The sequence below is a fragment of the Coregonus clupeaformis genome, unplaced genomic scaffold (assembly GCF_020615455.1).
Source record: "Coregonus clupeaformis isolate EN_2021a unplaced genomic scaffold, ASM2061545v1 scaf1446, whole genome shotgun sequence".
NCBI lineage: Eukaryota > Metazoa > Chordata > Actinopteri > Salmoniformes > Salmonidae > Coregonus > Coregonus clupeaformis.
Window position 1 is genome coordinate 56,729 of NW_025534900.1, and position 22,997 is coordinate 79,725.

Below are 22,997 nucleotides of genomic sequence, written 5' to 3' on the forward strand. Positions count from 1 at the left end.
CATGACCAAACTGCCATTCAGCTCCTCTTAAGTCATCTTCTGCTTGAGATCCAGCATAATGTCCAATCCATCAAGACGAATATAGTTGACGGCATACAGTTCTGCTACAATGACACACGCAGGCAAAGGAATTCTGTTTCTTTCCAAGAATCCACTCCAGGAAGAAGCCCAGGTACCACACGGTATTGTCTGTAAGACAAAACAAAATAAATTATACTCCACTGCACAGTTTGAACAACAGTTGGACTGTGCCAGCATAACACCATTAGGGTAGACTAGTTGAGCATGCATACATGTGCATAGGCACAGAGATTACATTTAGAACAATATCTAGCCTAATAGAAAGAAATATGGCATAACCCTCAATATTTGCACAGTGACCAGACTGTACAAATGTACCTAGGTAGGTAGGCAGACAGTATCTAGCTACAGCCATGTCTAACAGGCATGCTTATGCAAATATTTTTATAGTAAAACCATCTTATCAGTTTTAGAGATTTACAACAGTTAAATTGTTGAATTATTGTTTCTCCTCACTGTTAGCTAGTAAACATAGCTAGCTGGCTTGCTGGATAGCCAGTAATTGTTATTTACACCCGTTTGGAATCCTATCTTGCGTAATGCCTATAATTTTGTGATTTTGGAATGCTTCCACAGTCATAATCATAACCAATGTCAACCCTCGTCAATTATGTACATAGCTAGCTAGTAAAAGTATTTACAGTTGCTGATGTTACACATGTTTGCTAAAAAAGTTACAAACGGTAGGCCTGGCACATAGTAACAAGTTAGCAGGTGCCAGGCTACCTAGCTAGCCAACTCAGTCATGTGCTAACGTTTGCTGGTAAACCTAGCTTTATATGGCTCGTTTTAACGTTATAGCTTGCTGTTTAGTAGCCATATCTATGACTTAAAAGAGAAGAGGTTTTACAATCGAGATACAATAGATCTCCGATTGTAAAATCTCTTCTATTTCTAGTCATAGATATGGCTACTAAACAGCAAGCTATAATGGCTACCTGTTGTAGTTTAGCTTCTTAGCTAGCTAGACTAGCTAGCTACCTACCTACCTAGCTACCTAAGTTAGCAAACAGAACACATATTTGATTTCCTCCCACTGTAACACAGTAGTATGTTAGCCAGCAATACACAATATGGGTTTCAGTAGATAAACTAAAGTTAGCTAGCTAGCAAGATGGCTTGCAGGAAAAATAACTTACTTAGCTAGCCACCATATTTGTCATCTGCCCTCTAGCTGCTGGCATCCATCGGCTGTAGCTGAGCTTCTAGCTAAATCCAACTCTTTGTTTCGAATCCTTTTCGCTATATTCCGGTTGAAACATGTATGGTTGAATGTCACCATGTAGATAAAAAAAATGGTCCATCGTCGTATTCGTGTTGATGAGAGGAATCAATTGAAGCCATTGTGGTCTGGTCAGTTCTTTCAGTTTTGTGCAAAGGATTGTGTTGTTAGTGTCCGCCTCCTTTTCAAAAAAGCCTGCATTGGGAGAGGGACGGGGCCAGAGCATGAAGCACCGCCCCACACGACTTGTAGTCTTTCAGAAACTGGAAAAAATGTGTCAGCTTGTATATGTAGCAATGAATCCGCTGATAGGAACATCGCTGAAAGACGTCCAATGGCTCTATCGAACAAGGACAACCATATATACACGCACAAAGACATATAATGCGATCAGTATCGCAGTATCTTTTACTTTCGGTTTTGTACACCAGCTTCAAACAGCTGAAAATACAATATTTTTGGTTATTGAAAATATATTTCACAGCGATTTAGATGGTACAATTATTCTATCTTGCTTGTTTTGGCACATAAACTGAAATTAGGCAAACTATTAGAATTTTTGCAACCAGGAAATGGCGGAGCGATTTCTGCATATTGCACCTTTAAGTTGAATGCCTGACTGTTGATACTGCATGTTGGCTGGGGTTATCAGTAGTTGTGCATACTTTGGGGACATTATGGACAAAACAGAACTACTGTTCCTTTTACTGTAGGTCATCCATGAGACCTGCATGATGCAACACACTCAATTACAGACTCCTTGCACAATCACACCCAGGACAGGGAACCTGTTTGTACCTGTTCGGCACTACATCTAATAGAAAATGTGTTTTTCAAGAGTACTTTTTAATTCTATATCCACTTTGTTTTGACACAAAAATGACCTTTCTCAGAAGTGGAGAAGGTCAGAGAGGTGCAGCACTACCGTACAGCAGAAGTTATTCTATGTCACATTATTGGCATGTGTGTTTGTCTCTTCCCTGAAGCTGCACATATTATCTGTGTATCAGTCCAGTTTATTTGTGTATCTCTGCACGCCACATATATATTAAAGAGTTCTCAGATGTCATGTGTCAGCCTCTGGCCCCATGACTATACAGGAGGGCTATCTGTGGTCTCTTTATTAGTTACTCTGATATTCTCTTGTGGTTTCCAACCTGTTTTATCTGGTGGATCAAATCACATCAAATTGACTCATAGCTGTTAGGTGAACCAAGGACCATTGTGTCTCCAGGCAAAAGAGATGGTGTTGGTGGTGGTATTGGCCATCAAGGAGAGGAGAGACGAGTCTTAGCATTCTAGATACCTAATTTGACACATCAATCGTGAGACTCATGAAAATTGCATGTTTTTAATCTTTGATTACTCTTTCAGATCCTCAAACAAAGCTACTGTACACAAGTTCATCTACGAGGTTTAACAGCAACAGGAGTGACCAGTTTTACAATGACATACAGTGTTTAAATCATAGCCTTAAAGCCTTAGCAGTTAATAATGCTTCCTAGAACCCCTCCTACATGCAGACCTCATTTAAACTGAGGTGTCCCTGTTTGTGAGCAGCTGGAAAAACATCCTGCGAGTGGGCGGCTGGTTCCTAACAGTACCTAATTGTTGTCGCCACAGGGCGAAGCCATAAGAAGTGGGGGAATAGGGAGCGAGTCAGTGAGTGAGTTGTGGAATTTTACCAGGTCAGCTTTATGTAAGAGAAGAGGCAGGCTGACTGACTGGCAGGAAAAGAGGGAGAGGTAGGGAGGTACACTAACAGACAGGCATAGAGAGGGTGCGAGAGACACAGAGAGGAGGGATGCAGGTTGACAGGCAGGGTGAAGAGGTAGAGAAAGAGGCAAGAACTGATGAAAGTTGACATGGACGAAGTGTATGACCGCTCCTCGTCAAAGCAGCTTTGTGTCTCTCCTTAATTCACCTCTTTTCTTTCTTTCTCTCTAATCTTTTCACTCTCTTCTTTCCTCCTTTCCTCTCTCCCCCTTTCCTTCCCTCCCTCCCTCTTCTCGATCCACACGAGTCAGTCAAGGAGTCTGTCACTCAGCGGAAGATTTGATGCTGGTTTATTAGAGCGAGGAGCGTCTTTCCCTCTGATTCAAGTAATTGCCTTCCTCTGAAGACAGACAAGACTTAGCATCTGCAAAGCCTCAGGGTGTCTGTCTCTGTCCTCCTCAGCGCAGGTTGGGATCTGCCAGAACCGTAACCACACTCCCAGTTATTCCTGGGTAGTTCACCTGACGCTACCCGCCGTCGCCGCACCGCCCCGTAACGCATCGCAAAGCATGGTCATAACTTCCTTCATGCATCACACCTCCAACTCATTACATGCCTAGAGGCAGAGACTCAATTGCAATTATTTCTTAACCACCAGGTGAGTATTTAGAAACAACACAGACACGCTTTATTAAGCACTCTGTGATTAGTTAAATGTCAAAGCTCTGTTTGACCATCTGTTTCCACGTAATTTAAACAAAAAACTATATGTGATGACTTTGAATTAACATGGAAAACTGATTGGATTTGCAAAAAGGCATCAACATAAGGGAATTTCGTCTTCTTTTCACCTATATTTTAACCTAAATACACATGGTGTATGGTCAGTAAGACAACTGAAAAGTATATAGTAAAGTTTGATCTAAATCATTCCCATAGTTAGTCAATATAATCAATATTATGGTGATATGCATAATATAGTGTAGATTGCATCTTGTATGTGAGATGCCCCCTTTGACACAACAGCCTCTCTTCAATCTTAATGTTTGTTTTGACATAGAACACCATCATTCCAGAATCTACAGTCATATTGTCCCTCTCTGCAGGACAGAGAAGCAGTACCATTTACTGCATGCACTACTATCATTACCATTATTATCATTATAGCTATCTTATTCCCCTGTCCATTCAAACAGACAAGGATTTCCAGTGCCCACTGATGAAATGGAGACAAAGACATATTTCTGCAGCTACATCCACTCTCATTAGAAACACTTGAGAGTGTATCACCATTTCAATTATTTTTAGCGCTGCCAGCCCAAGGGCAGCAGTAACAGCGTGGGTGAAAGGAGAGCGAGAGAGAGAGAGAGAGAGAGAGAGAGAGAGAGAGAGAGAGAGAGAGAGAGAGAGAGAGAGAGAGAGAGAGAGAAAAAGGAGGTATGAAAGGTAACAGAAGACAGGAGGAAAAATATCTGGCAGAACAGGAAGAGGATAAGATAAAAAGGGTGAGACTGACATGGAAAGATCTGCTCTTTTCATTAGATTTAAAGTATACATTTTCATAATAAAAACCCACTTCATGATTTAGTGTATTGGTGGTATGGGACAACCTAGTATATTATGTAGCTTCCGCACTCTTACAAATAAAGTTTAAAGTTGGAACCAAATAAGGTTCTTCAGAGCGATGCCATAGGGGAACCATTTTAGGTTATCTGAAGAACCTTAAATGGAATGATTATTTGAAGAGCCATACAAAAATCCAGGTAGAAACAAAAAAACTGAAATGTTTCGGCCCTCCAGGACCGGAATTGAATAGCCCTGTTGTAGGGTGTTGAGCCTTATTTGCAGGGTGCCTTTCGAGTGAATTTTAGAGTTACCAGTACCACCCATGACTGTATTTGCTAGTGACAGAGATATGGTTGTTACATTCATTCATTTTCATTCCTGTGGACTTCACCAAGTGAGATCCTAAGTTAATTAAAATTGTATTATTTAAGACAATACAAGACATATTTCATAAGGCCTACATTTTGAGGGCCTAGTTTTACCCTAATACAGTGGCCTGAAACAAATAGGTTACCGGCCACATCAGGCCTGCAAGTCACAGTACGCTGGCTTGCAAAGTGATGTGTAATTCCTATTAGAATCCAGCCAGAGTGGGGATATCCAACATTTTGAATTTCTATTCACCTGCAACCTGCGTTCAGAAAAATTTATGTTGTTTATATTTCAGTAGCATAAGATTAATTAATCAAAACATAGATATTGAAACAAACAATTCAAAACATCTACCTGCAATACAGCATGCTGGGAAATATGATAATGATGGGTGTGGTTTTGGTTAAACTCTGGTTATTAACACAAAAAATGGGGTTATTTTACACCACTGAGTGTTAATTATACTATTTACAGTGTCCATTTATTTACAGTGTTAACTCTTGAATCAACACTAGCAATGTTACACTGAAAAATCAACACTAGTTAACACTGGACAATTTGCTGTGTGCTATGAAAGGGTCACATTTGCAGGTTTCTTTCTTTAGAATTCGAAAGAACCGTAGATGCCACGTCAAAAAAAAAAAAATGTAACGCAAAGATTCTTAATTGGGCAAGAGTTCTCCAAGGAACTTTAAAATCTGAGGAAGAACCATTTAAGATGTGTTTTTTTTTTGTGCAGCTGCCAAAATTACTGATACCTAGAATGTCCCTATACATTATACTGTACATAAAGTAAATGCTAGTTTATCAAATTAAATATACATAACTTTTCAATAAGTTGTAATGATCTTTGTTTGCAAATATGTGCAAATATTGCAGGCCTTACATGAATAAGAAAACAGCTTATATTGCTAAATGCAGAGAGAATTTGAGAAATCTTTGAATTATACTGTAGAATACGACACAATACATTTTATTTGGCATATACTTTTGAAGGAGGCACGCCAGTGTTCTATGAGATTACTCAGACTGGTTGTATGGGCCTTGATAAAGTACATTTATTGTTTGTGAACAGACATTAGCTTTAATAACGACATCTGTTGTAGGATTGTATTTACTCAAGTATATCCCCTGTTTTACAGAGAAAGATGACTCAGTTGAGCTCTTTATACACTGAGCTTTTGCAGTACTATGGCAACCTTACAGGAAAATCCACATTGCAGGACTATACGTCAGGTGACAATAGCAGTCATCACCATTGTCATGCATTAGAAAATGTCTCAGGTGACAGCATGTGGCATTGGGACACAGCGGAGGTCACTGTACAGAAGACCCTAACAGCCCTAAGACAAACCCATGTACTGCATGTTTAAAATACACAATTCCTGGTTTCTCACCAGCAGTGTCTGTAATAATAATAATAATTTGGGGGGTGCTTATATTTGTCCTGTTACACACAAGTGTGTAATGGAAATGTGTTTCTTGCATATCCCGACTTTCCCTGAGACACCCGCAGGGAGTAGGGTCACGGCCAGGGTCACCATTGTACAGCGCCCCTGGAGCAATTAGGGTTAAGTGCCTTGCTTAAGGGCACAGCAACAGATTTTTCACCTAGTCTGCTCCAGTATTTGAACCAGCAACCCTTTGGTTACTGGCCCAACACTCTAACTATCAGTGTGTGTTATCCAACCCCAGTGTAAACCCTGCAAGAGACAGAGCACACCTGCAGGCCCTACATCCAGCTGTCTCCACACTTTGATGAATGATACTTGTGTGCACTGGTTCCTCCTGACAAAGGTTTGCGTGTGAAGAGGCAGGCTGCTGCCCATGACTATAAAGCTAAAATAAGATGTTCAGAGGCCTCCCTTAGCTTGCAAAACACCTGTATCTGACTCAGCCTGTACTAATCACACAGATCTACACAGTACAGCAGACAACCACCCATCACAGAGCGAGAGAGAGGGAGGGACAGAGAGATATAGATAGAGAGAAGGAAATGAAATGAAAAGAAAGGAAAGTGATAGACAAAATGAGAAAGAGTAATAAATAATGAAGGTTCTTAAATGGTTCTTCCTCAGCTCTTAAGGTTCCTTAGAGAACTTTTGCCTGATAAATAACTTTTGAATTAAGTGTGGGGTTCTTTACGTGGCATCTACGGTTCTTCAGAATTCTAAAAGGTTCTTGAAATGTATGGAAGCGTGCAGATGTGTCCCTTTCATAGCACACAGCAAATTGTCCAGTGTTAACTCGTGTTGATTTTTCAGTGTAACATTTCTAGTGTTGATTCAAGAGTTAACACCTTAAATAAATGGACACTGTAAATAGTTTAATTAACACTTAGTGGTGTAAAAGAACCCAAGTGTTTGTGTTAATAACCAAAACCACGCCCATCATTATCATATTTCTCAGCATGCTCTATTTCATGTAGATTTTGTTGTTATTGTTTGTTTCAATATCTATGTTTTTGCATGTACATTGAGTTATTAATTAATCTTATGCTACTCAAATATAAATAAAATAAATGTTTCTAAACTATTCCAGTCTGTTACTTGAACTTATTGCACCCGTTACTGAAATGGTTGTTCCAGGTTAGATGTTTAATGTAGTATCATATCTTAGACTTCCTAACCCTGGCTTCATTCTGAATGCAGGTTGCAATGCAGGTGAATAAAAATTCCAAATGTTCAATATCCCCACTCTGGCTGGATTCCAGGAATTACACATCAGTTTGCATCCAGCATAATGTGATTTGCAGGCCTGATGTTTCTTGTAAGCTATGAGTTTCATGCCACTGTATTAGGGTACATTTGTATTGTGTTGTCTTATATAATTTAATTTTAATGACAACATATTCATTCAGGATCTCCCTTGGTGAAGGCCACAGGACAAAACATTTATGACTGCAACATGTCACTACCAAACACAGTCTTGGGTGGTACTGGTAACTCTAAAACTCTATCAAAAGACACACTGGGAAATATGCAAATAAGGCTTAAAACCCTACAGCAGGCCAAAACATTTCTGGTTTTGGATATTTGTATGGTTCTTCAAAGAACCATTCCATTTACAGTTGAAGTCGGATGTTTACATACACTTAAGTTGGAGTCATTAAAACTTGTTTTTCAACCACTCCACACATTTCTTGTTAACAAACTATAGTTTTGGCAAGTCGGTTAGGACATCTAATTTGTGCATGACACAAGTAATTTTTCCAACAATTGTTTACAGACAGATTATTTAACTTATAATTCAATGTATCACAATTCCAGTGGGTCAGAAGTTTACATATACTAAGTTGACTGTGCCTTTAAACAGCTTGGAAAATTCCAGAAAATGATGTCATGGCTTTAGAAGCTTCTGATAGGCTAATTGACATCATTTGAGTCAATTGGAGATGTACCTGTGGATGTATTTCAAGGCCTACCTTCAAACTCAGTGCCTCTTTGCTTGACATCATGGGAAAATCAAAAGAAATCAGCCAAGACCTCAGAAAAAAATGGTAGACCTCCACAAGTCTGGTTCATCCTTGGGAGCAATTTCCAAACACCTGAAGGTTCCACGTTCATCTGTACAAACAATAGTACCCAAGTATAAACACCATGGGACCACGCAGCCGCCATACCACTCAGGAAGTAGACGCATTCTGTCTCCTAGAGATGAACGTACTTTGGTGCGAAAAGTGCAAATCAATCCCAGAACAACAGCAAAGGACCTTGTGAAGATGCTTGAGGAAACAGGTACAAAAGTATCTATATCCACAGTCTAACAAGTCCTATATCGACATAACCTGAAAGGCCGCTCAGCAAGGAAGAAGCCACTGCTCCAAAACCTCCATAAAAAAGCCAGACTATGGTTTGCAACTGCACATGGGGACAAAGATCGTACTTTTTGGAGAAATGTCCTCTGGTCTGATGAAACAAAAATAGAACTGTTTGGCCATAATGACCATCGTTATGTTTGGAGGAAAAAGGGGGTGGCTTGCAAGCCGAAGAAGACCATCCCAACCGTGAAGCACGGGAGTGGCAGCATCATGCTGTAGGGGTGCTTTGCTGCAGGAGGGACTGGTGCACTTCACAAAATAGATGGCATCAGGAGGAAGGAAAATTATGTGGATATATTGAAGCAACATCTCAAGACAGTCAGGAAGTTAAAGCTTGGTTGCAAATGGGTCATCCAAATGGATAATGACCCCAAGCATACTTCCAAAGTTGTGGCAAAATGGCTTAAGGACAACAAAGTCAAGGTATTGGAGTGGCCATCACAAAGCCCCGACCTCAATCCTATAGAAAATTAGTGGGCAGAACTGAAAAAGCATGTGCGAGCAAGGAGGCCTACAAACCTGACTCAGTTACACCAGCTCTGTCAGGAGGAATGGGCCAAAATTCACTCAACTTATTGTGGGAAGCTTGTGGAAGGCTACCTGAAACGTTTGACCCAAGTTAAACAATTTAAAGGCAATGCTACCAAATACTAATTGAGTGTATGTAAACTTCTGACCCACTGGGAATGTGATGAAAGAAATAAAAGCTGAAATAAATCATTCTCTCTACTATTATTCTGACATTTCACGTTCTTAAAATAAAGTGGTGATCCTAACTGACCTAAGACAGGGAATTGTTACTAGGATTAAATGTCAGGAATTGTGAAAAACTGAGTTTAAATGTATTTGGCTAAGGTGTATGTAAACTTCCGACTTCAACTGCATGGTTCTTCAGAGACCCTACCATAGTTCCCCTATGGCATCGCTCTCAACAACCTTATTTGGTTCCAACTTGCACCTTTATTTTTAACAGTGTAGGGTCAATTCGGGTGCCTGTCTCTGCTTGAGTCACTAATTACAAGATTAGTGATTCAATATTGATTTTTGTTTAAAGCTTGATATACAGTACATGGATAGAGAACATTAGCAGTAAATTGTGTAATTCCATAATCCATTACTGTACTGTCTGACTCATACAGTTGCTAGACCATTACATAACATACATTATAACCAGACATGCTTGCATAGTGAATTATTTGTGTCATGAGAGCGTAAAAGGAATTGTCCATTTCATGTAGCCAGGTGGAGGGCCTCTCTAACCTCCTCTCATGATGTATACAATGTGTGGAACACCATTTTGAATTAGTAATTCCATCCACACATCCTGTAACAGAGGCAAGTCACTTTGTTCAGATAAAGTAATTATTTCCTCATTACTACCTGTCCCTGTGTGCTGATCCCCATACAGGTCTGCTGGTAAAAGGCTGTAGTAGATTAGAAATTGAGTTGGTGAATCAGGGAGTGGTGGTTGGTTGTCCAGCAGCATCCAGACCTGACCAGTTAGTAGCTGCGTGGGATATACAGTTTGTGAGGGCTACATTACTGTGGTCCTGCCAGTGCTATGTGATATGTGTGCATGAATATGAATGTGTATCTGTGTGTGTGTGTGTGTGTGTGTGTGTGTGTGTGTGTGTGTGTGTGTGTGTGTGTGTGTGTGTGTGTGTGTGTGTGTGTGTGTGTGTGTGGGGGGGTCACTCAACATACACACAGTCATGTGACCACTGTCTCATACTTTTCATTGGCTGCTGATATTGTCAGTGGGTGTGGCTTTTCCCAGCAGCTCTAATGATGTGATACTCTCCCAGAAGATTCCATCTCAGTAAGCCTTGGAAATACATCTAGCCGATTTAGAAATTAACTATTGAGACTGTTCAAAGGTTAAGAAATGTTATGCTTGTGTGAAAGAGCTTGCTTGTACTTTATGTGGTTGTTGGTGACTGGTGCTTGTAGAGGGAGAAAAAGTGTTTCTGAGTGTGGATATGCCATGTTGTGCCATGTACAGTATTGTATTTTATTAACGGGCAGGTTAGGGTGTGTGGTGTGTGTTTTATGGATGTATAGGGAAGTGTGTGGCGGGAATAGAGTGGCAGGTAGCCTGGCGGTTAGAGTGTTGGGCCAGTAACTGAAAGGTTGCTAGTTGAATCCCCGAGCCGACATGGTGAAAAATCTGTCAATATGCCCTTGAACAAGGCACTTATCCCCCTTTTCTCCAGGGTCGCCGTTGATAATGGCTGACCATGGCCGTGACCCCACTCTCCGAGGGAGTTTCAGGTGGAGTTGGGATATGCAAAAAACACATTTCCCTTTCACATGTGTATTAATACACAGTTGTACATGTGTGAAATAGGACAAATATAAGCACCCACAAAATTAGTATTTATACAGTTGATGGTTGACGGAGTGTGTGGCGGGAATAAAGTTGATGGTTGACATGCATAGGCTAGTACTTGGGCTGTATGTGTGGGTGCAGAGAGGGAGTGTGAGGTTGTGGTATGTTATATGGTTAACATGTGAAGAACATGTTGGGTGTATGTGTGACTGTGTGTTGGAGAGGGGTGTGCTAGAGTGTGTTTGTGTGTGACTGTGTGTGTGTGTGTGTGTGTGTGTGTGTGTGTTGTGGGTGGGTGGGTGGTGGAAAGGGGATAAAGTGGATGGTTGACTCCACTGGAATGCGGCGCTGACTCAGTTTGTCTGTCAACCATGGCCTTGCTCACTCTGTGGACTCATTCACACTCTGTGCCCCCTTTTTGGGGCTGTGGGGGATGGGGCGGGGGAATGCCTGTTGCTTCATGTCGGATTTCCGGCAAGTCTCTTGGAATTTTAGGGAACAGAGCTCCAGGAAACCCTGGAACGCTGGGACGCTGCCTTGTTTGGGTTCTAGTCTAGTCTGGCCTCAGTTCTCTGCAGGAAACAAACCAATCCCTTGGTTACTGCTGTATATAGTATATCATAACAAAACAAACTCACTCACCACTGTGTGTCTCATTAAATAGTTGAAGCCTCATTCAGTCTTAAAGGCATTTATTCTCAGTGCTGGTGGTTGGTAGTACTATGATATAACTCGCTTTGTTCCATCAAGGAGGAAAACACACTGTCTTCTCTCAGTTCCACGTCTGTCCCAGCACCTACCATGGACAGACAGACAGACCTGCTATGTGTCTCCCTCTACGTGGCCATTGGCCACCGGCCCGACCTGCCTAACTGCTGCTGGCCAGACTGAGGAAATCGTCTTTCAGCCAGGGATTACCTGGGCCTCCTCTCTCTCACTGGACTGTCACAACAACAAAACATGCTATCACACAGCAGAGGCTAAGTTCTGATACACTCAGAGGAGCTTCTGACTCACACCAATCATTTAACAGACATTGACCTAGAGTCATGGCAATCTCTTAGACTCACTTAATAATTCCTTTAGTTATAACTGCATTCACGTATACCAATGCATTCAAATGTCAAAGCTATAAAAAGACCCCAAATCAACCATACAGCACGTTCTTGAAATCGACTCTGAAGGATCATTGTCAACCCTCAAGCACATGATAATTTCTCACAGCACTTCTATTTCAACCTGCCATGGACTGTGAAACAGCTTTCTAGAATTTCCCTAGACACTGTGCATTACTACTGCCGGTGCCTGCCTATGAAGTGACAAGCATATTAATCACACAACTGACTACAGTGTATGGTAATATCTCTATTTCATACATAACGTGTGTGTGTGTGTGTGTGTGTGTGTGTGTGTGTGTGCACACATGTATACACACACACACGGACCCCCAGTGCACCCAAACATATGTATGTTCTAAATAAATGAGAGGGAAAGAGAAAGAGCATGGAGTGGGGAGTGGTTTGAGATCAGTGGGTACGTATGGTCTTGTACAGCACTTGGTGAACCTCGCAGCCACACATTTTTCTGCTCTCATAAATCCTGACTTACCTGTTTGACGTTTGTAGTTTTTTTTTACACTTGCTCAGTTCAGTGAGAGGCTGTGCTTGATTCATTCAACCTTAGAAATAACTTAACTTACAAAACCCCAAAGTGGTGATGAAAGTGTCCAGGTAAATATGGCATAATACATCCACACATTCATGGACAGACTGTACAGTCACTTATGTTAGTACACATGTGCACACATTCATGCACACCCGCAGACACACAGACGCACACGCACACTGAGGTAAGTATAAAGGCAGTCTATTGCACAATGAGTTAAGAAGCATGATGTTGAATGCCTCCCATAACAGCTTGCAATGGGGTGTCCAAACAGTCACAAACTTCTGCTGCCTCAAATTAACTGCACAACGACATGGTACTGGACATGTTGTGTGCCTTTGATTTGAACAGTAAAGGATGCTTTACATCATTCAAATATCTTATAGGTTTAGAGATCTGAATGCCAAGCCTATGAGGTGAGGTACTTATTTGTATGTGTTCTTGTTATATTATATATGGAAGGGGGGACTCTCCTATGTTGTCACAAACAGATAGAACTCTAGAAAGAACTTTAGTAGTGTAAACGTGTAGTGTAATCCTTATTACTATACACAGACAGGGCACAGGTAAACCCCACCCTCTGTGCAGGGAGAAAGGACACTGACACATCTGACAGATCTGGTTCATCCAGTCACAGATGACAAGCCTTTGGATTTGCCCCAAGTACATATGACTCAAGTGTGTACCGTCTCTGAGTGTGAAATCACACTTATGAAACACTATTTGCATTTGTGCCACAAGGTCAAAGACAATACCTTTTTACCTTCATTTGATGGATGATCTATTTTGATAGGCATAAGATCACAGGAATCCAGTACTCTGGATCAGGGTTATAAATGCACATTTTGTGTGACATATCTAGGTTGGGTACCTATTGGATATGATTCTCTCTGATTTCATACTTTCCCTGACTTATGTCCACTCATACTACTTAGATATCAGGTCCGTAGTTGATACTAACCAGTGCTTATTTTTTCTACTCAGCACGTTACTCACGTAGCATCCATATGAGTAAGGAGAGACTCAACCTGCGGGAGGCAACTGGTAACTGTCTCCAGAGTTCTTACTGCGTGGTTGTCTGTGTCATATCTCTCCTGTTAAATCAACAGGTGCAGATCCTACCTGTGAGAGACAGACAGGCTGGTGCCAAGGGTCCATTAAACAATCAGGAGGCAGCCATATCGCCCTCCTGCCTATCAAATAGCTAACACAGCAGAGATGGGCCCGTTGTGTCAGGTCAAGGAGGAACAAACAACAGTGCCACTGCCCCTCCCTGTTCCCTCAGTCCCTGTCACGAGAGACAGCATCTATGGCACAGAGACACCCAGTCTTCCTCCTCACAGTATAACGTTACCAATCCCATTCTCACAGCTCTCAGACTGAGTGAACATTATGTACTGATCTAATCTATACAAGGCCCTCACTTGTCCCCACTTCGGCAAATCAGATCATGACTCTATACATCGGCAAGATAAAACAGCTGCCTCCGTTAAGACAAGGGGTGGCGGTCTGTGTCTATTTGTCAATAACAGCTGGTGCACGAAATCTAATACTAAGGAAGTCTCAAGGTTTGCTCGCCTGAGATAGAGTGTCTCATGATAAGCTGTAGACCACACTATTTACGAAGAGAGTTTTCTTTCTATTTCTGTCTATTTACCACCACAAACCGATGCTGGCACTAAGACCGCACTCAACGAGCTGTATAAAGCCATAAGCAAACAAGAAAATGCTCATCCAGAGGCGGCGCTCCTAGTGGCCAGGGTCTTTAATGCAGGAAAACTTAAATCCATTTTACCTAATTTCTACCAGCATGTTACATGTGCAACCAGAGGGGGAAAAAACTCTAGACCACCTTTACTCCACACACAGAGACGCGTACAAAGCTCTCCCTCGCCCTCCATTTGGCAAATCTGACCATAATTATATCCTCCTGATTCCTGCTTATAAGCAAAAACTAAAGCAGGAAGCACCAGTGACTCGGTTAATAAGGAAGTAGTCAGATGACACAGATGCTAAGCTACAGGACTGTTTTGCTAGCACAGACTGGAATATGTTCCGGGATTCTTTTGATGGCTTTGAGGAGCACACCACATCAGTCACTGGCTTCATCAATAAGTGCATCGATGACGTCGTCCCCACAGTGACCGTACGTACGGCAACCAGAAGCCATGGATTACAGGCAACATCCGCACTGAGCTAAAGGGTAGAGCTGCCGCTTTCAAGGAGTGGGACTCTAACCCGGACGCTTATAAGAAATCCCGCTATGCCCTACGACGAACCATCAAACAGGCAAAGAGTCAATACAGGACTAAGATTGAATCCTACTATACCGGCTCTGACGCTCGTCAGATGTGGCAGGGCTTGCAAACTATTACGGACTACAAAGGGAAGCGCAGCCGCGAGCTGCCCAGTGACACGAGCCTACCAGACAAGCTAAATGACTTCTATTCTCGCTTCGAGGCAAGCAACACTGAAGCATACATGAGAGCACCAGCTGTTCCGGACGACTGTGTGATCACACTCTCTGTAGCCGATGTGAGTAAGACCTTTAAACAGGTCAACATTCACAAGGCCACAGGGCCAGACGGATTACCAGGACGTGTACTCCGAGCATGCGCTGGCCAACTGGCAAGTGTCTTCACTGACATTTTCAACCTGTCGTGACCGAGTCTGTAATACCAACATGTTTCAAGCACACCACCATAGTCCCTGTGTCCAAGAACACCAAGGTAACCTGCCTAAATGACTACCAACCCGTAGCACTCACGTCTGTAGCCATGAAGCGCTTTGAAAGGCTGGTCATGGCTCACATCAACACCATTATCCCAGAAACCCTGGACCCACTCTAATTTGCATACCGCCCCAACAGATCCACAGATGACGCAATCTCTATTGCACTCCACACTGCCCTTTCCCACCTGGACAAAAGGAACACCTACATGATAATGCTATTCATTAACTACAGCTCAGCGTTCAACACCATAGTGCCCTCAAAGCTCATCACTAAGCTAAGGACCCTGGGACTAAACACCTCCCTCTGCAACTGGATCCTGGACTTCCTGACGGGCCGCCCCCAGGTGGTAAGGGTAGGTAACAACACATCTGCCACGCTGATCCTCAACACGGGGGCCCCTCAGGGGTGCATGCTCAGTCCCCTCCTGTACTCCCTGTTCACCCATGACTGCATGGCCAAGTACGACTCCAACATCCTCATTTAGTTTACCGACGACACAACAGTGGTAGGCCTGTTCACCGACAATGATGAGACAGCCTTTAGGGAGGAGGTCAGAGACCTGGCAGTGTGGTGCCAGGATAAAAACCTCCCCCTCAACGTGATCAAGACAAAGGAGATGATCATGGACTACAGGAAAAGGAGGGCCGAGCACACCCCCATTCTTATCGACGGGGCTGTAGTGAAGCAAGTTGAGAGCTTCAAGTTCATCGGTGTCCACATCACTAACGAACTGTCATGGGCCAAACACACCAAGACAGTCGTGAAGAGGACACGACAATGCCTATTCCCCCTCATGAGACTGAAAATATTTGGCATGGGTCCTGGGATCCTCAAAAAGTTATACAGCTGCAACATCGAGAGCATCCTGACTGGTTGCATCACCGCCTGGTATGGCAACTGCTCGGCCTCCGACCGCAAGGCACTACAGAGGGTAATGCGTACAGCCCAGTACATACATGGGGCCAAGCTTCCTGCCATCCAGGACCTCTATACCAGGCGGTGTCAAAGGAAGGCCTTAAAAATTGCCAAAGACTCCAGCCACCCTAGTCATAGACTGTTCTCTCTGCTACCGCACGGCAGGCGGTACCAGAGCGCCAAGTCTAGGTCCAAAAGGCTGCTTAACAGCTTCTACCCCCAAGCCATAAGACTCCTGAACAGCTAACCAAATGGCTACCCGGACTATTTGCATTGAGCCCCCCCCCCCCCCATTTTTACACTGCTGCTACTCTCTGTTTATTATCTATGCATAGTCACTTTACCTCTACCTATATGGACATATTACCTCAATTACCTCGACTAACCTGTGCCCCCGCACATTGACTCTGTACCAGTACCCGCTGTATGTAGCTTCGTTACTGTTATTTTTAACAGTCGTGTGAAGTTGGCTGGATGGCCTTTGGGTGGTGGACCATTCTTGATACACACGGGAAACTGTTGAGCGTGAAAAACCCAGCAGCGTTGCAGTTCTTTACACACTCAAACCGGTGCGCCTGGCACCTACTACCATACCCCGTTCAAAGTCACTTAAATATTTTGTCTTGCCCATTCACCCTCTGAATGGCACACAAACCCAATCAATGTCTCAATTGTCTCAAGGCTGAAATATCCTTCTTTAACCTGTCTCATCCCCTTCATCTACACTGATTGAAGTGGATTTAACAGGTGACATCAATCAGAGAACATAGCTATCACCTGGATTCACCTGGTCAGTTTATGACATGGAATGAGCAGGTGTTCCTAATGTTTTGTACACTCAGTGTATACTTGCATTCTCATGTTCTTTCCACCTATATCGTTTTTTAAATTATTTAAATTATTTGTATTATATTTTCTATTATTATCCATATAATTATTACTATCACTGCATTGTTGGGAAAGAGCTCTCAAGGTAAGAATTTCACTATACTGTCTTACACCTGTCGTATCCTGGGCACATGGTGAATAAACATTGAAACTTGGAAGGGTTCACCCAAGACACAGCAGGGAGAAATGATGGAGTGCTGAAAGTGAATGAGCTAGACAGGCCAAAAGAGCTACAGCTCTTATTCTCCGGTGCTGCAAATGTGTTGATGGATACAGGACTCTGGCTCTCAATCTGATCAGTAACCTAGCCACACATCCAGCTGGAGATTTGGTATTAGGGAAGCCATGAAAGTGGTCCTGGTATGGATGCTTGCAAAAAGGACAATGTGGAAAGGTTCCACAAATGCACAGAAAATCATTCTGATTAGGGCAAATATCATAAGACATTAATGTATTTTGTTGGGCCCTATTCAGGGTTGTTGTGGCGGGGAAGGTATGTGCATATAAAAGATCATGCACAGAACAAGCCGAGCTCAACTCTTCCCCTGCTTCATCTATTCAGGTCAACTATTGAGGGATGACTATCACTAGGGCAACAAGTCAAACAAACAATGTGTGTGATTGTATGTGGATGAAACCCTAGACCCAACTAAATTGAATGCCGCCCCACAAAATGCATTGAGATCTGAAGTCATCACAGAAGACCAGAGTAATTAGTAGACTGTAACATAAGTCCTGTTCCTTAGATCCAACCAAGCGTGTGGGTGGAATGGGTTTCTGGGATAATGACTGTTGAGGTTTTCTCCATGTTTACCAGAATGGTGAGCTCTGTAAATACAGGATGTGCCACAGCATTATTCTACCAAGGCTTTGTGTTCTCATCCTTGGCTCATTGACTGGCCCACACAGCCCAGTGAGGAGGAGGAGGATGAGGAGGAGGAGGAGGAGGAGGAGGAGGAGGAGGAGAGCTGTGGAGAGGTTTGGTTGAGTTGGCTGAATACTGTTTATCTATTCCCAGGCCTTTGGGAGCATTAATGGCTGATTCCATTGTTTATCTGAGTCCAGGGGACAGGGGACATCACAATTCTGTGACATACGGCCTTTTAAAATCTCTGAAACATAGCCTATTATATAATATTTTGTATGTTGCTACACTGTAAAACATTTTTGGGATTCAACATACAATTGTAAGGCAATCAGCTGCAATAGGATTGTGAGTTTGCTCAACATTTGGCCAAATAGCTGAACCAACAAACATTGTCAAGTTGAATTGTATGTTCACTCAACTTAGAATCTTTTGCATATTTCCCAGTGTAAAATGTAGCTCTTTATGACAATACATTACAAATATCATAAGGCCTTTCTTTGAGGGACTCATTTATTACATATCATACATTTGCAAATTCATAACATATTGTACGTTTTGCAAATTCTTAACATATAATATGAATTGTAATTCTTAACACATCATATGAAATGGGTGATGGACATCCACAAATTAATACATACCATAAGAAATGTAACTTATCATAATAAATAGTGTCGGATTTACGTAAAGAATAATACTAAATGCTCTGAGACCAGGTTGCAGGGAGGCACACTCCACCAACACGCCACCTCCCACTCCTTGCCAATCCCAAAATAAATCTATGTTCAGAAACATTAATACATTTCTGCCAGTAGTTGACTCATAGTCACAAAGCGAGACCTGCAATTAGTCAAATTAGGGGGTAACTCAATGTCAACTGAGTAAGAGTTAGCATGTGCATTCCATGAACCGAGTGGGTTCTTACTCTGTGCGTCACTCTGTTGCTTCCGTAGCCAGGGGAGATTTCATCTTGTCCTGTCAGTAAATACACTGGAGTCTTCCCTGGTGGTGAGAAGGGAACCTATTGGTGTCACATGTATTAAGTATGAGACTACAGTATAGCATGAGACTACATCTATGGTCGTTTTTACACTACGATAGGTTTCGAGAAAATACCCTCGGCTAGACCTTTTAATATAGTGTAAACTTGTGAAATGCTCACGTCTCCTATGCCACCTCCAGAGGTCACGGGCGAGACTGCAGTCAGATGTATTGTCTCTTTAAGAGAAATGCTCCTACAGTAAAAATCATAATAGCAGATAAATGTTTTTTAAACAGCTGAAATGCATTCCTTACATTTAAGACTTGTTTTATTTAGTTTTTACCTAAAATTGCTGTAACAGCCTGTTACATTCTGAAATTCTGAAACTAATATGAGACTGCAGACTGGGCATTGGCCATTCGACCTGGGGCGTCATCAATAGTCCTTATCTGGTTGTCCATATGAGAGCTGAGTGGTTATCAGGCCTGCTGGGTGGGAGGTAACAGGATGTTCTAAGAGGCTGAGGGATTGTAAACACACTGGGGACACAGAGGTAAACAACTAGAAAGCGGAAGCTACAGGCGGAACAAACCCAAAAGAATAGGAGTTATTATAAACTCTTTGGACACAGAGGAAACAACAATGAGGGATTTAAACTCACTGGGGACAGAGAGGGGACAAAACAGATGAGAAACAACATGAGCGTTAGATACCAGGGGGCAGTCGGAGGGTGGAAGCACATTTGGGACAACGTGAATAGTAAATTCAGGGACACAGCTTTTGTTCTTTGTAAGTGGGAATGGATAATGGGGAGATACACAACATTCGTGTTACGAGGAAAATGTGTTTGAGAGACAGAGAGACAGTGCAGGTCTAAGTACCTTGTTTCACTTCCTGTAGGTTAGTGTGATTTCATTGGAAATAGAATGAAACTTCAAACTTGAAGTGAAAACCAACTTGAAGATGGAAGACTGTCAGTACATAATGAATGTAGGTGTGGATTCTCACTGTCTAAGAAAGTACATGACACAAAGCAGATTTATTGGCCAGTTTACGTGGCGTGCTCTTCGAAGAGAGAGGATGTCACACTCTGCTTAGACAGTGTTGGATAATGTTTAGCAGGGAATGTCCCTGTTATGTAATGTGAATATGACAGACTGTGGAAACAGAGGGAACTTCAATAACAAGCTAGCACACAGTGTGCTAGATGCTGAGGCCATGCAAACAACCACCTCTGACATAAGCAATTACAGAACAGCATAGTCCCAACGAGTGGTGTAAAGTAACTAAGTAAAAATACTTTGAAGTACTTCATATGTAGTTTTTTGGGGGGTATCTGTACTTTACTATATATATTTTTGACAACTTTTACTTTTACTCCACTACAATCCTAAAGGAAATATATAACATTTACATTTTAGTAGACGTTCTTATCCAGAGCGACTTACAGTTAGTGAGTGCATACATATACTTTTTACTCCTATACATTTTCCTTGACACACAAAAGTACTCGTTCCATTTTTTATGCTTGGCATGAGAGAAAAATTGTCAAATTCACGCACTTATCAAGAGAACACGTGGTTATCCGTACTGCCTCTGATCTGACGGACTCTTTTTCCAACACTGGTCCCAACCTACCAAACATATCATAAATCAATATACAAGTGCAATGTATACATAAAATAAATGAAAGGCCGAGCACACGACTTAACAATCATTATTGGTGCCTGGTAACCTAACGTTACACCCATAACCAAGTGACATCCATGACTATATGCTCTGACACTGTATTCTCCACGGTCACCTCCATGTTGATCTTGCAGTGGTTTTGATTAGCATTACAGTATGGCTGGTTTCAGAGTGGGACCTGGGGAATGTGTTTAGAGGATGTAAACTGAGGGGTCTGATGCTCAGGCAGAGCTGTGTCTCTGGGCTGGCCAGTGTTCCCCTGCCCTAGTCCTGTGTGCCAGGCAGCCAAGCTATGAGTCAGACCCTCTGTGGTCAGTGTGGGAGGCTGCTCTCCTTGTTTCACCCCAGTGACTAGTCTCCTCTCCCCCTTCCTTCCTTCCTTCCCTCTATCTATCTTTCCTTCTTTCTCTTTCTCTCTCTTTTCCCTCTGAATCACCAGGGAAGAAGTAAACGCCTGCTTGGCCACATAATATAACTACCCTCACACACTGAACGTGCTTTGAATCATTATTTGCTAATATTACTGTACAATACTACACCAATGGAGGAGGATGACGTAGTACTGTTTTCCCATGTCTTATAAGGAGCCTCTACATCACAGGAGGAGTGAGGACACGTGCCTGTGCCCACGGAGGGAGTGGCCTATTTATTGGGCTGTGTGTGTGAGGTGTTAGGCGCTGGTCAGCACATCTCTGAGAATCCGGTCTCATCCCTATCTGTCTGCCAACCTCCCTCTGTTGGGAAACACAGTGTTACTTGGTTGCCCAGGGTGACAGGACAAGACCTGGACAAGGAAAACATGACTATACTAGTGTCATGTCTCTTCAAGGACCTGTTTTAACAATATGCTGACATGCTTCCACAAAGTGCCCTGTCTCTCTTGGGGGTTGTCCATCCTGTGCTGTCGTTGTTTGTACAGTAGTATCCCACTGCCTCTCACACACTACACTCTTAACACTTTGCAGGATACTATGTCTCCTTCCCGTTGACACAACCCCAGAGCAGTGTTAATTTCGTCAAGAATAACTAAGGAAAAATTCTTAAATTACCAAATTTTCCTGACAAAAACGAATGACGATAACGAGGCGAGATGCCCTGAAAACACAATAACTATTACAAATTACTTTTAATTTTAGTTGACGAAAATGTAACGAGACAAGAATTCCACGTGAGACTAACACTCAGTTTGACATGAAGCTCCTTTTCATTTGTTTTGTCAAATCATAAGCATGCATGCCTTTGCAGAATATTTAATGCAATCCTCTCATTGGCCGATAAAGTCTTTCAGTTGCGCATGCTGCTTGAGCAGAGCCGGCTCTATACACACACAGCTCCCGGGCGGTCACTTCAATCACTCTCTCTTTTGAACTGATGAGCAGCCAGAACACTTCAATTGTAATTTACCTAAATTAGAAACAATAATGTATTTGATAATCTTTGCTTTCATATAAGCTATTTAAACTCTGATCACATCAGAAGCTCATTCATCTGGGTTGCTTCTCTCGTGGTCCACAAATGCCAGTTGTGGTTGCTTCTTTCAGATTGGGAAAACTAATGCTAGGCTATTTGCTGAATTTTAGGAGTATAGTAATACTTCTGGCATTGTTGGAAAGCTCAGATTCTCCGCTTTTCAATTAAATCACTGTTATTTACCCCCCTTTGACGGCTATGATGGGAGAAAGTCAAAGCTGTAAATTGTTTAACCTGTAGCCAAGGCTATAGCCTATAATGGTTAATTATGGCTGGCATTGGTTACAATCTGCCACAGAAGCAATGTTGCAAACTTACAGGAGGGGATAGTAGGCCTAGTTGGACAAGGCTATCTGAATGTGCACATGATGGAAGTTAGAGGTAAATATACATTATTTATTGGAGAAAAATGCACTGACTATTATGTGACTAAAATGACCATGACTAAAACTAGACTAAAAGTATCCAGAGTTTTAGTTGACTGATAATAACAAAAAATGACTAAAATGTGACTAACACTAAAAGTTATTTTAAGACTAAAACTAAGACTCACACTAAATCTAAAATAGCCGCCAAAATGAACACTGCCCCAGAGCAGGGAACACAAAAAGCAGAGGGAAGTGGAGCTGTTGTCCCTTCTCTGGGCTGGGCGCTCCGGGCAGGGTTCTTCCTGTCCTGAT

General features: G+C 42.3%; 1 long non-coding RNA gene across 1 annotated transcript; it reads right to left on the reverse strand.

The window, feature by feature from the left end:
• Positions 1 to 18,805: 18,805 nt before the first annotated feature.
• On the reverse strand, positions 18,806 to 19,593 carry LOC121578548. The gene is made up of 3 exons (XR_006002775.1): positions 19,502 to 19,593; positions 19,339 to 19,411; positions 18,806 to 19,178 (listed from the first exon to the last, which is right to left on the reverse strand). It is a non-coding gene; the product is annotated as an uncharacterized LOC121578548 (long non-coding RNA).
• Between the last annotated feature and the right edge of the window lie 3,404 nt (positions 19,594 to 22,997).